The sequence below is a fragment of the Vicugna pacos genome, chromosome 12 (assembly GCF_048564905.1).
Source record: "Vicugna pacos chromosome 12, VicPac4, whole genome shotgun sequence".
NCBI classification, from domain to species: Eukaryota; Metazoa; Chordata; class Mammalia; order Artiodactyla; family Camelidae; genus Vicugna; species Vicugna pacos.
The window spans coordinates 40338189-40351753 of NC_132998.1; positions in this window are offsets into that span (position 1 = coordinate 40338189).

Below are 13565 nucleotides of genomic sequence, written 5' to 3' on the forward strand. Positions count from 1 at the left end.
CTAAGAACAGAAAGGCATTATGTACAGTTTTTCATCAAATTTAAATAACTACATCCCAAGCACCCATTTTTTTACCCCCTGATTTCAGAAGATTCTTGTGTGTAACCACTTAGTCTGTGGCATGAGACAGTTTTAGACTAATTAACAGTATTATGTGTATGATTTTATTCCTAAAGTTATCATTGAAATGTCTGGGACATTTATATCAGTGAAAATATAATTCTGAAAGCACAGTCAGGTAGAAGCATTCCCAGATTCTATAGAAAAATGGACAAAGCTGGGATGTTTCCTGTGCCAATTAGCAGTTTCACTGAGCAAGAAGGAAGTGTGTCTAAAGATGCCTGAATGAGAACCCAGCAAGCTCAGTATTTGAATGAGAACAACCCAGCAAGCTTTCTCGGGCTTTTGGCACCACAGAGGACACAGTAAAGAGTTCCCAGGAAGGTCACCCGATTTCAATGAGCCAGAGGAATTAGGTGGGAGGGAAAGCAGTTGTGTGGCTTGTTCCCTTCAGCACACGTCCAGGGAGGACATTGGCCAATGCCTGGCACCATAGGGCTTATAAATATTTTCTAGCTCAGCTTGTGAATACAGCTTTTCAAAACACTGGACAAATGAAGTGCAAAGGAGTAAGTTCAGTAAAATCTATGAACTGTATGAAAATTCAATGAAGTTATAAATTTGTACTTGGAAGTCACACACACGCCTCAAACATATAATTTGATTCAGATTCAGGGGATAAGTTTTTTTAACTATGGGATGCTTAGCTGATGATGTGTCTATGCTGTTACTCAGACATTTGGGAAATGACTAACTTTTCAATGTTTTAGCAATACTTCCATTTTAATGGAGACATAAAGCATTATAGCAGAGCTGGTGTCATTTTAGATGTTTAACTGACACACTTGATTAAGTTAGGACTCTGTCCTTCCTTAGATCTTAATTCATTTAAAAATCTAGGGACAAACTATTCTTTTTTTTTTAAACCGTACCCTGTATTTATTTACCTATGTGCAAGTTTAACTTCTTTTTTTATCTTTATACACTCTACTGTCTTTTATCAATTAAGTGTTGTTCGTCTACAAAATTAAGTTTAATGTAATCATTCAGATTACGCTTAGCACATTCACTTTTCTTATGCCTGATGAAGAGAATAAAACTAATTCAACAAATATATGATATCCCATTAAGTCTCTCAAACCCTTGCAAGTCAGAAGGATATTAAGATAAACGAGTTGCAGCTTTTTCAATCAAAAGGGGAAGAGATACCACAGATAAGCAAACCATTAATAATCACATAGTGTGATAAATGTTTCCCAAAGTCTATTCTCAAACCATCAACCAGAATAAGCCCTTAGAAAAAGAGGTCAGATCCTACCCCTTCTCTGCCCAAGCTGTCTTATTGAGAGCCAGCGGTGTACAAGGTCCGGTATGATCTAGTCCCCATTTTTAATTTGACTTCCCTCTTCTACCACTCACCCTCTCTCACTTCTGTCCCAGCACACTGGCATACTTGCCTTTCAAAGGCACACTGACATTGAGCCTGATACAGACGCTCCTGACTTATCTTTCTCCCAGATATCCACCTACTTCCTTATCTCTTTTAAATCTTCCAATTCCACCTTTTTAGTGAGACCTTCCCTGACCACCCTATTTTACAGTCTCTCCCCAGCACTTGCTATCTTTTTCCAAGATTTATTTATTTCCATAAGAATTTATATCCCTCCACATGGTACATTTTGTTGGTGATTAGTTTCTGTCTTGCCCTCCAGAATATAAGCTCTATGAGGGCTGAGGTTTTTGTCAACTTGCTAATTTCTGTGTTTCTAGTGCCCATAAAAGAATCAGATACATACAAAATGCTCAATAAATGCATGTGTTGAATAAATGTCTACTTGAAGTAAGAACTAGGTGAAATGGGAGAGAGAATAAAAGCCTAAATGATTGTTGCTCATGGGATAAAGAAGGCTTTATAGAGGTTGTAACAATTTAGTTTGTCTTTAAAAGAAGAGTACATATTTTCCAGTTATAGAAATGGGGGGAGGAGAGCCACCTAATCATGGAGAACAGTATATTAGGATGCTTTGAACAGCTAGTGATAGAAAACCTGACTCAGAAGGGTCTAGTCAATGACAAGTTACACTGACTCATTAACTGAAGGTCCTGAAGTCATGCAGTCACCATGACTGGCTTCATGCAGGGGGCTCGAGCACTCTTTCTCTGTGATACCTCATCTTAGGCCAAGTGGCTTTGTCCTCAGGCTGGCTTCCCTCATCAGGCCAAAACAGCTGTAATGGTTCAAGATTCAAACCCTTACACTACAGTACCAGAAGGAAAGGAGACAGTGCTCAGAAAAATGGTACCCTTCTCTCTCAGATCTCAAGCCTATTCTTAAACCAGTCACTTTGCTATGGATACACCATAGACTAACTGATTTACACTTGGTTTATATGACTCAATCACAATGACAAGTGGAAATGCATTACTATGTTTGGATTAAAGTAATCACAGCAACCCTTGGATCTGCAACAACAAAGGGGTCTCAGGATTAGAGGACGTATATTGGAAAGGAAGGTTATAAAGAAATTCTGTAAAAGATCGAATCAAGAAGCTTGTGGGGAATTTAGGAAAGAGTAGAACCAATTCTTTCTCAGAGACAGAAAGTATAGTGGATTTTTGTCGTGTTTTGATTGCTTGGCATTCGTCATCCCTTGTTCGTAGCACCCTAACTCTCTTTGGGGGAAAGATTGCTTCTCCATTGGTTACAGTCTGATGGGTGTCTAAGTGAAAACCCTGCTTCCACCGAGCCAAGAAGTAACTTCTGTAATCCAAGCTAAGTCACTTGGATGCTCTCTTCCTGAAGGCTTGGTAGTGGGCAGAGTGACAAGAGACTAGAAACAGCTGGCTTCATCCCAGAGGTCAGCCCCGGATCACCAAGCTGTTTTTGCTATCAAAGAGACTGCTCTATAATTCTCCTGTGGCTTCCTTAGTTCCCATAAATTTCCAAGTCCACATCTCCAGGCATCTTTATGATACTATAATCTCACAATATCTTTCTGATAAATTCCATTTTTCTTCAGGAGAATCCATTTGTGTCACCCTATCCAAAGAACTTTAGCTGATAACAGAGGGAGAGAGAAAAATGATGAAAGAATAATGTTAGAAAGAGTAAATAGTAAAATTGAGAATGTTCTTCTAAGATAGACAAATTCTAGGTTACATAAAAACTAGGTTATCATTTTTGTGAATCAGGAGCTTAAGAAGAACTATTAAAAAAAAACACTCTTACTGAAAGGAATGTGTAAGGGAGTGACTAAGAATGATTAAAAGAATTGCTTATCTCATTGAGGCTGAAGAACATAACATTTTATTGGAGCCAGACCAACGTAATTATGGAATTTTCTTTAACAGTATTTAGAAATCCTGGACTAGAATTAAAGAATGCAAATCAGTAGGCTGATCTAGATTCAGGGATTAGTGGAGTACATAGTCCATTTAACAGGGATTAATGGTGTACATAACCCTCTTAACAGTCAAGGTAGTAAGAATGAAGTGGGTTGATGAGTATATACATGATGGACCCTCGGATTCTGCCTAGGTAGGAAGTTCTCTGTATCATATATATGGGGAGGGGTGCAATCAGTAACACCTTCACTTATAAGGCTGTGGCAAGGATAGGATTCAGGATCAAACCGAATTTCGGAAAGGATGTTCATTCAGATGGCTATAGGCAGCACAGATCAAGTTAAAATAGTCTATGATCCAAGGGTTAATAAGGTAACAATCCTAAATTCTGAAAGCCCAGAGAGTAATAAAATGCATAAATGTAAAAATTAGTGATAAATTCAGAAACCTGAGGGAGTTGGAGCAGACTGAGGTATGGTGTGATCCAACAGACCTGGAGAAAGTTTATAGCACCAACAAACAGGGTTTTCCCTGCTTACTCAAAGTGCTTCTGATAGGCAGAAAACAAAGCTTAGACTCTAATAAACTGAAAGATAAAAATAAATAAACTGGGGAAAGAGAAGCTAATAATGAAAGCAAAAAGCAGAATTATTAAAACTGAGGAAGTAGAAGAGATGGAGGGTTCATTTAGAGAGAGGAATCTTGGGGTTCAAGATATTAGTATAGGCAGCATGTGAGTGGTTAGAGATGAAGGTTATTAAGGTGAATTAGATCAAGGAAATGGACCTAGAGAATTAAATAAGTCATAAAGAGAAATTAAGTATGATTGTTGGAAAGTTACTAAGAAGAAAGAGTGAAAAGAAAATTTGACATCTTTGGTGAAAATAGTTGCTGATAGATCAGTCAATGATAAAGGGACACATTGGGAGATGACAGCCAATGGAGTAATGATTGAAACTGCAGAGAGCATAGACAAGTACAGAAGAATTATACTAGGAAAATAGCATGGATCTCTCTCAAAAAACTAAAAATAGAACTACCATATGACCCAGCAATTCTACTCCTGGGTATATATCCAAAAACAAAAACAAGAACACTAATTTAAAGGGATACATGCACCCCAATGTCATTGAAGTATTATTTATAGTTGCCAAGATATGGAAGCAACCTAAGTGTCCATTAACAGATGTATGGGTAAAGAAACTGTGGTATATATATATAATGGAATACTACTCAGCCAAAATAAGAACAGAATATTGCCATTTGCAGCAATATAGACTTGGAGGGTATTATGCTAAGTAAAATAAGCCAGACAGAGAAAAATACTGTATGATATCACTTATATGTAGAATCTAAACAAAATATAACAAACTAGTGAATATGACAATAAAGAAGCAGACTCACAGATATAGAGAACAAACTAGTGGGTACTGGCAGGGGAAGGGCAACATATGGGTAGAGGAGTGGGAAGTACAAACTAATAGGTTTAAGATAGGCTACAAGGATATGTTGTACAACATGGGAACTGCAGTCAACAGTCTGTAGTAACTGTAAATCGAAAATGATCTTTAAAATTATATACAAAATTTTTTAAAAAATCCTGGTTTTGTAGTAAATGTGTCTGTTCTTATTTTGTCTTTCCTTTCCTCTCCTTTCCTTGATCTTTGGGTCAACCTTCTTGAAATGAAGTGATGCCCCTGGTCATATGAAACCCACATCATTATTGTGAGAAACACGTCTCCCTTATATTATCATATTCCTTCCACAGGTTTAGTTTCATCATCACAAATTCTCCCCAAGTGCTTAAGAAACAGTGCAGAGGATGTTGAATTCCCTGGCCTGTGAGATGGCTACAGAGGAGGTGGGAAAGCTCTCAAAATAGGTGCAGAAAAGGTGCTGGGCACAGCAGTTGAGTGAGGGGTACAGAGCCTTGGGAGTGATGCCTGGGAGAAGGATAAATAGCATCCTGAGAACATAATTCAGATGCTTTTGGCTCTGCCACTTCACTGTGTGAGCTCGATCAGGCTCCTTATGTCTCTGAGCCTGTTACACCATCTTTAAAACAACTAGTAATACTTTTTCACTACTGAAGTTAATCTATGTATATAAAATAAGACCAATAATTTTTCCCTCACTAGGTATTTCCAGGATGGGAGCAGGCCACTGAGCACATAGTAAGTGCTCATGAAACTGCAGCTTAAAACAAAAATCTAACAAAGTGGATCCAAATAGCTTTGTGTTTCTAATTTCTATTTCTTTTCTGTTTTAACTGCCTGTTTTTCAAAATGCCTTCTAATTTACTTTGTTCTCACTTTTCTTTTTTTAAACATGACCCGTTCAGCCTATGGCCATATTTTCAATCATTTATTTCTTATTGTACATCCTGTATCATAGCATAGAGAGCATACTATACTATAGTCATAGTTTTTTCCTTGACAATGTAAATTCAATAGCTATTATGAAATGAGTAAAAAAAATTCAAAATAGAAAACATATAAAACCACTCTCTTGCTCTCAACTCTCCAATGACTTCCCATCATACTAAGGAAGACAATGTAAGTAACTACCATGCACTGTAAGACTCCCTTCACCTGACCATGACTATCTCTAACGTAATTTCCTTTGGCCCCACCCCTCCACCCCTCCCCCTCCCCTAGTTCACTCTGTTCTAGCCCCTTGCTGTTTCAGGAACATTCCAAATACATCCTCCTCTCCTATTACTTGATTTTGCTCTTCATTTCTCCTGCAATGTTCTTTCCCAGATATTTGGATGGTCAGCTCCCTCACTTCCTGACTCTCTTGAAATGTCACATTTTCACATAAAGCCTCTCTGATCAACCTATCTAAAGGAACACACCTGCCTCCTCATTCAATCCCTTTCCTGCTTTTTTTTTCTCTCATGACATTTATCACTACCAGACATTACAAGTTTACTTATACATTATCTATCTTCCTCACTAGAAGGTAAGCACCATGAGGGTAGAGAAATTGTGCATTTTAATTAATCCATTTCCTAGTGCCTAGAACACCACAATGTATATGGCAGACACTCAGCAAACATTAGTTCTAATTTATTATTTTTTCTTAATTGGCTTAGGTAGATCAGATCAATATCCAAAAACAAACTAACCTCTGGAACTAAGTGAGTACTAACAGCAAAGTTGCAGGATACAAAGTGTTTTAGTCCATTTGGGCTGATGTAACAAATACCACAAACTGGATGGCTCATATACAACAGAAATGTATTTCTCACATTTCTGGAGGCTAAGGAGTCCAAGATAAAAGTACCAGCAGATTTGGTGTATTGTGAGGACCTCTTCCTGGTTTGCACATGGCTATCTTCTCCTTGCAAAAGGGGCAGAAGGGGATCTCTTTTATAAGGGCATTAATCCTATTCATGAGGTCTCTACCTTCATGACCTAATTACCTCCCCATGACCCTACCTCCTAAATTCCTCACACTGGGAGTTAGATTTCAACATATGAATTTTGAGGGGACACATTCAGTCTATTACACAAGGTTATTAAACAAAAGTCAATCACTTTTCCATATACTAGCAATGATCAAACAGAATTTGACAATAAAAACATTTACATTAGCATTCCTCCCACATGAAATACTTTGGTATAAATCCAACAAAATATGTATAAAATCTACATAAGAAAAACTACAAAACTCTGATGGAAGAAATAAAAATACTAAATAAATGGAGAGAAAGTCCAGGTTTATAAATAGGAAGATTGAATACTGTCAAGACGTCAGTTCCTCCCAACCTGATACATAAATTTAATGTTATTCCAATCACAATTTCAGTAAATTATTTTATGGATATCAACAAGTTGATTCTAAAATGTATATGGAAGGACAAAAGACCCAGTATAGCCAACTCAATATTGAAGGAGAAGAAAAAAGTGGGAAGATTGATAATACCCAATTTCAAGACTTGCTATAAAGCTATAGTAGTAAAGGCAATGTGATATTGGTGAAAGAACAGACAAATTGATCATTGGGACAGAACAGGCAGCTCAGAAATAGACCCACTTAAATACAGTCAAGTGGTTTTTTGACAGAGGAATAAGTCAACACAGTGGATCAATAGTAGTCTTTACAATAATGCCACTGGAACAACTAGACATCCACATGCAAAAACAATGAACCTAAATACAGATGTTACAGTCTTCACAAAGGTTAACTCAGAACGGATAACAGACCTAAATCAAAACACAAAACTGTAAAACTCCTAGAAGGTAACACAGAAGAAAACCTAAATGATCTTGGGTATGGCAAATATTTTTTAAAACACAACACCAAATGCATGATCCATCAAAGAAATTATTCATAAGCTAGGTTTCAATAAAATTAAAAAGACAATGTCAAAAGAATGAGAAGACAAGTCATACACTAGGAGAAAATATTTACAAAAGACACATCCAATAAAAAACTATTACCCAAGATAGACAAAGAACTCTTAAAACTCAACAATAAGAAAACAAGCAACTTGATTAAAAAATAGTCATCTAACTGAAGAATATAGAGGCAAATAAGCAAATGAAATGATGCTCCAATCATACACCACCAGGGAAATGCAAAATAAAACAATGATGAAATACCACCACATTCTTATTAGAATGGCCAAAATCCAGAACACTGATAACATCAAACGCTGTCGAAGATGTGGAGCAACGGGAACTCTCATTCATTGCTGATAGGAATATGAGATAATACAGCCAGTTTGGAAGTAAGTTTGGCAGTTTTTTGTAAAACTAAACATACTTCACCATACAGCCAAGAAATTCTTTCCCTTGGTATCTGCTTAGAAGAGTTGAAAATTTATGTCCAAGTAAAAATCTTCACACTGATTTTTATAGCAGCTTACGTATAACTGGTAAATCCTGGAAGCAACCAAGTTCAGACAGTGGAATGTTACTCAGCACTAACAAGAAATGAGCTATAAAGACATGAAAAGTCATAGAGGAAAGTTAAATGCATACTACTAAGTGAAAGAAGCCAATCTGAAAAGGCTACATACTGTTATCATTCCAAGTATATGACATCCTGCAAAAGGCAAAACTATGGAAAAGGTAAAAAGATTAGTGGTTGCCAGGGTTTGGAGGAGGGACGAACAGGCAGAGCACAGGGTAATCAAAATACGATGTATGATCTTACAACAGTAGATACATGTTGTAACAAATTTGTCTAAACCCATAGAATGTAAAACACCAACAGTGAATCCTAATATAAATTATGGACTTGGGATAATAGTGATTTGTCAATATAGGTTCATCAATTATAACAACTGTACTACTCTGGTGGGGGATGTTGATAATAAGGGATAATGTGTGTGGGGGCAGGGAGCATATGGAAAATCTCGGTACCTTCTGCTTAACATAGCTGTGAACCTAAAACTTCTCTAAAACATGAGATCTATTAAAAACAAACAAACAAAAAACTCAACCTAAGATATTCAAGAAATAATTCTCTTGTTTTAACAAGAAATTGTATCTTGGAGATCAGAATGACTCTTATTTATAACCTATCAGGCTGATCAAAAGAGTCATCACTTAAGTAGTTCACTAGAGAAGTTGATGACAGCTGTACACTTTCTAAAAATCAATTTAAGTGACCTATTTCCAAAGGCACATATTTTTGATATGTGACTTTTACATTTTCAGTCCTTACAATTGTAAAATACTTGGCACACCAATACTCCTCAGAATGTTCTTGCTAACATACAACAAGTTTCCATTCCAAAGTTGCAGGAGGAATCTAAGTTATTCTGCTAGATAAATATCATAGACTTTGGAAAATAAAATTGGTACGCTTCTTGAATACTTGTCAACAAAGTGTTACCATTACAAAAAAGAACTGGACTCAATAGGTCTCAAAACTACTCTAGCTAGCATTTATACAGCTATAATCTTGTGCCAGGCCATATGCTGAGTATTTTCCATATGTTTTATTTCAATATCCTAACAATTTAGGAGATAGCTACAATGATTATATTTTACAGATGAGGAATAGAGAAATTAAGTTCTTGTTTAAACCTAGTAAATGAATGAATTGAGTTGAAATAGCATTCCCCCATAATTCATAACCACTCAGAATCTCAGCATATGACCTTATTTAAAAAGTCGGGGGAGGGTAATAGCTCAGTAGCAGAGTGTGTGCTTAGCATGCATGAGGTCCCCATTTAACTCCATTAAAAAATAAATACATAAACCTAATTACTCCCCCAATTTTTTTTAATTTAAAAATAAAAATAGGGTCTTTGCAGGTATAATTTTAACGTGGGCCCTAAATCCAATGACTGGTATGCTTATAAGGAGGCCACGTGAAGACACAGAGACACACAGGGAATGGAGCCGTGATGACAGAGGCGGAGGCTGGAGTGAGCCATGTGTGAGCCAAGGAACGTCAGGGATTGCAGAGCCACCAGAAACGAGGAGAGAGGCGTGGGACGGATTCTCCCTCAGAACCTCCAGAAGGAATCAACTCTGCTGACACTTTGATTTCTGACTTCTAGCCTCCAGCATGGTGAGAGAATACATTTCTGGGTCTTAAGCCACCCAGTTTGTGGTAATTTATTACAGCAATCCTAGCAAAGAACTACAAGGCTAACCTTTCAGTCATTTTACTGCATTAATCTCAAGTCTTATACAAGTGCCTATCACATCACTAATCACTCTTTTTTTTTTAATTTAAAAAAATTTTTAATTGAAGGATAGTCAGTCTACAATGTGTATCTATTTCTGGTGTACATCATAATGTTTCAGTCATAAATACATATATTTCTTTTCATATTCTTTTCATTATAGATTACTGTAAGATACTGAGTGTAGTTCCCTGTGCTATACAGTAGAAACTTGTGGTTTATCTATCTTATACACAGTAGTTAATATCTGAAAAATCTCAAACTCCCAATTTACCCCTTCCCACCACCCCTTCCCCACCTGGTAACCATAAGTTTTTTTTTTTTAAATGTCTGTGAGTCTGTTCCTGTTTTGTAAATAAGCTCATTTGACTAATCACTGTTTATGGGAATTATCTGCAATTAAGGGTAGAGAATGTTAATTTTTCACCTCCTGACCTAGCATAATGCTGGACATATATCATATATAAAAATAAAGGATTATCCATTCCTTTAAACTGACAAATCCTTCCTTCCTGTTTCTCCCATTCCTTACACATACCAGGTAAATGTCTTGGTTAATATCAGCAACAATGAAGAAAATAGTAAGTATGATTATGTTGCTACATACATTTCTATAGTTTATGAGTTTATTATTCTAAAATTAATCCCTCATTCTGGTTGTGAATGGTCTTTTATGTGGATTTTCACTTTGTTTTTTATATCATGACTTGTTATAGGCAGGACTTAATGCAATTACTTCATAACAATGCAATAAAGTAAACTAAGAAAGTAATTGCATGTGAAAAATGGGACCAAGTACAGAATGAAAGAAAAGTTAACATGAAGGTATGAATGAAGTTTGAACAAAAAACACAGAGAATAGATTCTTGACCTTGTTAGAGAAAGGCCACACATTTGTCGCTAAACATTGGAACAGAAACGCTAGAATAAGAAGACATACTCAGTGTCCTTAAGTTAAAACGTACCAGTTGCTCAGGAGGCCTTTCCTAAACTATTCCTCGCTGAAAACTGGGAAGGAGATCTCTCCCAGGCTTCTAAATAAAGAAGGGAATTTCACGCTTTGGATCTTAAGCTGTGCTGCCTTCTTGGGAAATAGGATCCTGTCATCTCAAGAACCCACATTTCAGAGTCATACTGAACTGGGTTCAAATCTTGGCTCCACCACTTACCAAATGGATGACCTTGAGATGTTCTTGATTTTGTTACATTTTTGTTAACTGGGATCATGAAAGTTACCTCCTGCAATTTTTATGAGGCTTAAAAGAAGTAGGATGTAAAACACTTGGCAGGGAGGAGATACTCCTTGTTAGTTCCCTTCTCCTAATAATAATTACCTTTTAATATGGACCTTTAAGCAATCCTTTATTTGCAAACTGCTTATTGCCCCTTCCTGCTCCAGATCTAAATTAATGTTCATTTTCAGCAACTCACAAGCTATTGAGTTGTCATTCTATAATTATAGAGTCACACACACATACTGCTTTATATTTAGCAATGTGACACATATACATATTTAACTTATGTATATTTTATTTAAAACATTTAAAAACAGAAAAAGACTTAAAACAGCAATTTTCAAAAGTGTGAGGGATTATGCTCACTATTCCACTCAATAAACACAGGTCTCAGATTGAATTTGAGATGGGAGACTGAACACAGCTGTTTAAGCCTCAAAATCTTCCTTGATTTCTATCTGTCCCAGTCTGTGTCTCACAATGTGTGTGATTCGTGTGTGTAAAGACAGCCATTTGTCAACAATCGTGGCCCCTAAATCAAAGTTAACTTTCCTTCTAGTGCTAATCTGAGAGCTCCTTCTACCTTTGGAGGAAAAAATTGGACTTCTGGTGAGACAGCTGTTTGCTAGTAGACTATGAACTGAAATGTTGACTCTTTGTGATCACATGTGAAAACTAGAAGCATATTTTAAAACTTAGGTTGTAAATAAGGTAGAACTTCACTTATAACCTATTTTAGCAGGTGGAAAATCAGTGCTTGAAAAGTATTTGTTGAGAGAGGAAGGAAGAGAGAGGCAACGAGAGAGAGGAGATAGGCCTAGCCCTTTAATGGGCTTTCTGGTTACATAAAACCAAACATTCCTATCTGTTCATAACACCGGAATTCTTCAGCTCTGGTCTTCTCTTCCTAGCTGGAATATCAGATTCTCCTGGGAATTCCTCTAGATTCCTGTCTCTTCTCTTCTGAGCAGGAATCAAGACAATTCACTACATGTCCTTGTTGGACAACCTCAGCCTCAGATGGATAGAGATGAAGGAACACTAGGCTGGAGTCAGGAGGTCTGAGATTGAGTTCCACCCTCCTAACAGCTGTGCTAGCTCTGACAACAGGCCTAATCTTCTCTCCCTGGGCCTCGGTCCTTTCGTACCTGCAAAGAGGGAGCAGAACTAGATGATCTCTCCAAGGTCAGGTTAATAAATAGTTACTGGATTTACATTCCCCTTATTTTGGGTCTTGCCCAGATCATGAAGGCAGAAATACCGTCTCCTTCATTCCTTAAGGATTTCAGAAGGGATTTCATTTCTTGCACACAATTGAAAATCTTTCTTTCTTCCCAACAGTGAGAGGTTTTTTTTTTAACTCAAGCTGAAATTAATTTAATAGTTTTTAGACCTTTTTCAATAAAAAAGGATTCTGTGTCTTCCTATTTTATATTCATATCTGAAAATATGCTAATAATATACAAAAAAACCTGTCTGTATAGCTCATAATTGCCTAAATGTTAAACAAATTAGAACCATATTTGACTAGTGTATCTTAGGTTGATTTTTTTTGAGAAGGATCTTGTGATATATTGACACAGGAATACATCGGAGATACTGGTTTTGGTTCCAAACCACCACAATAAAACAAATACATCACCATAAAGTGAATTACATGAATTTTTTAGTGTCCCAGTGCAGATAAAAGTTATGTTTACACTATACTATAGTGTATTAAGTGTGTAATAGCATTACGTCTAAAGAAACAATGTGTATATGTTAATTAAAAATACTTTATTGCTAAAAAATCCTAACTGAGCCTTGAGCGAGGTGTCGATGTTGATGGCTACTGACTGATCAGGGTGGTTTTTGCTGAAGGTTGGGATGACAGTGGCAATTTCTTAAAATAAGACAACAATAAAGTTTGCTGCATTGATTGACTCTTCCTTTACGAATGATTTCTCTGTAGCCTGCAATTCTGTTTGATAGCATTTTACTCACAGTTGAACTTTCAAAATTGGAGTCAATTCTCTTAAACCCTGCTACTGCCTTATCACCTAAGTTTATGTCACATTCTAAATCCTTTGCTGTCATTTCTACAATCTACACAGCATCTTCACTAGGAGTAGATTCCATCTCAAGGAACTACTTTCATTGTTCATCAGTAAGAAGCAACTCGAATCCATTCAAGTTTTATCATGAATTATTGCAGCAAGTCAGTCACACCTTCAGGCTCCATTTCTAATTCTTGTTCTCTTGCTATTTCCACCACATCTGCAGTTCCTTCCTCC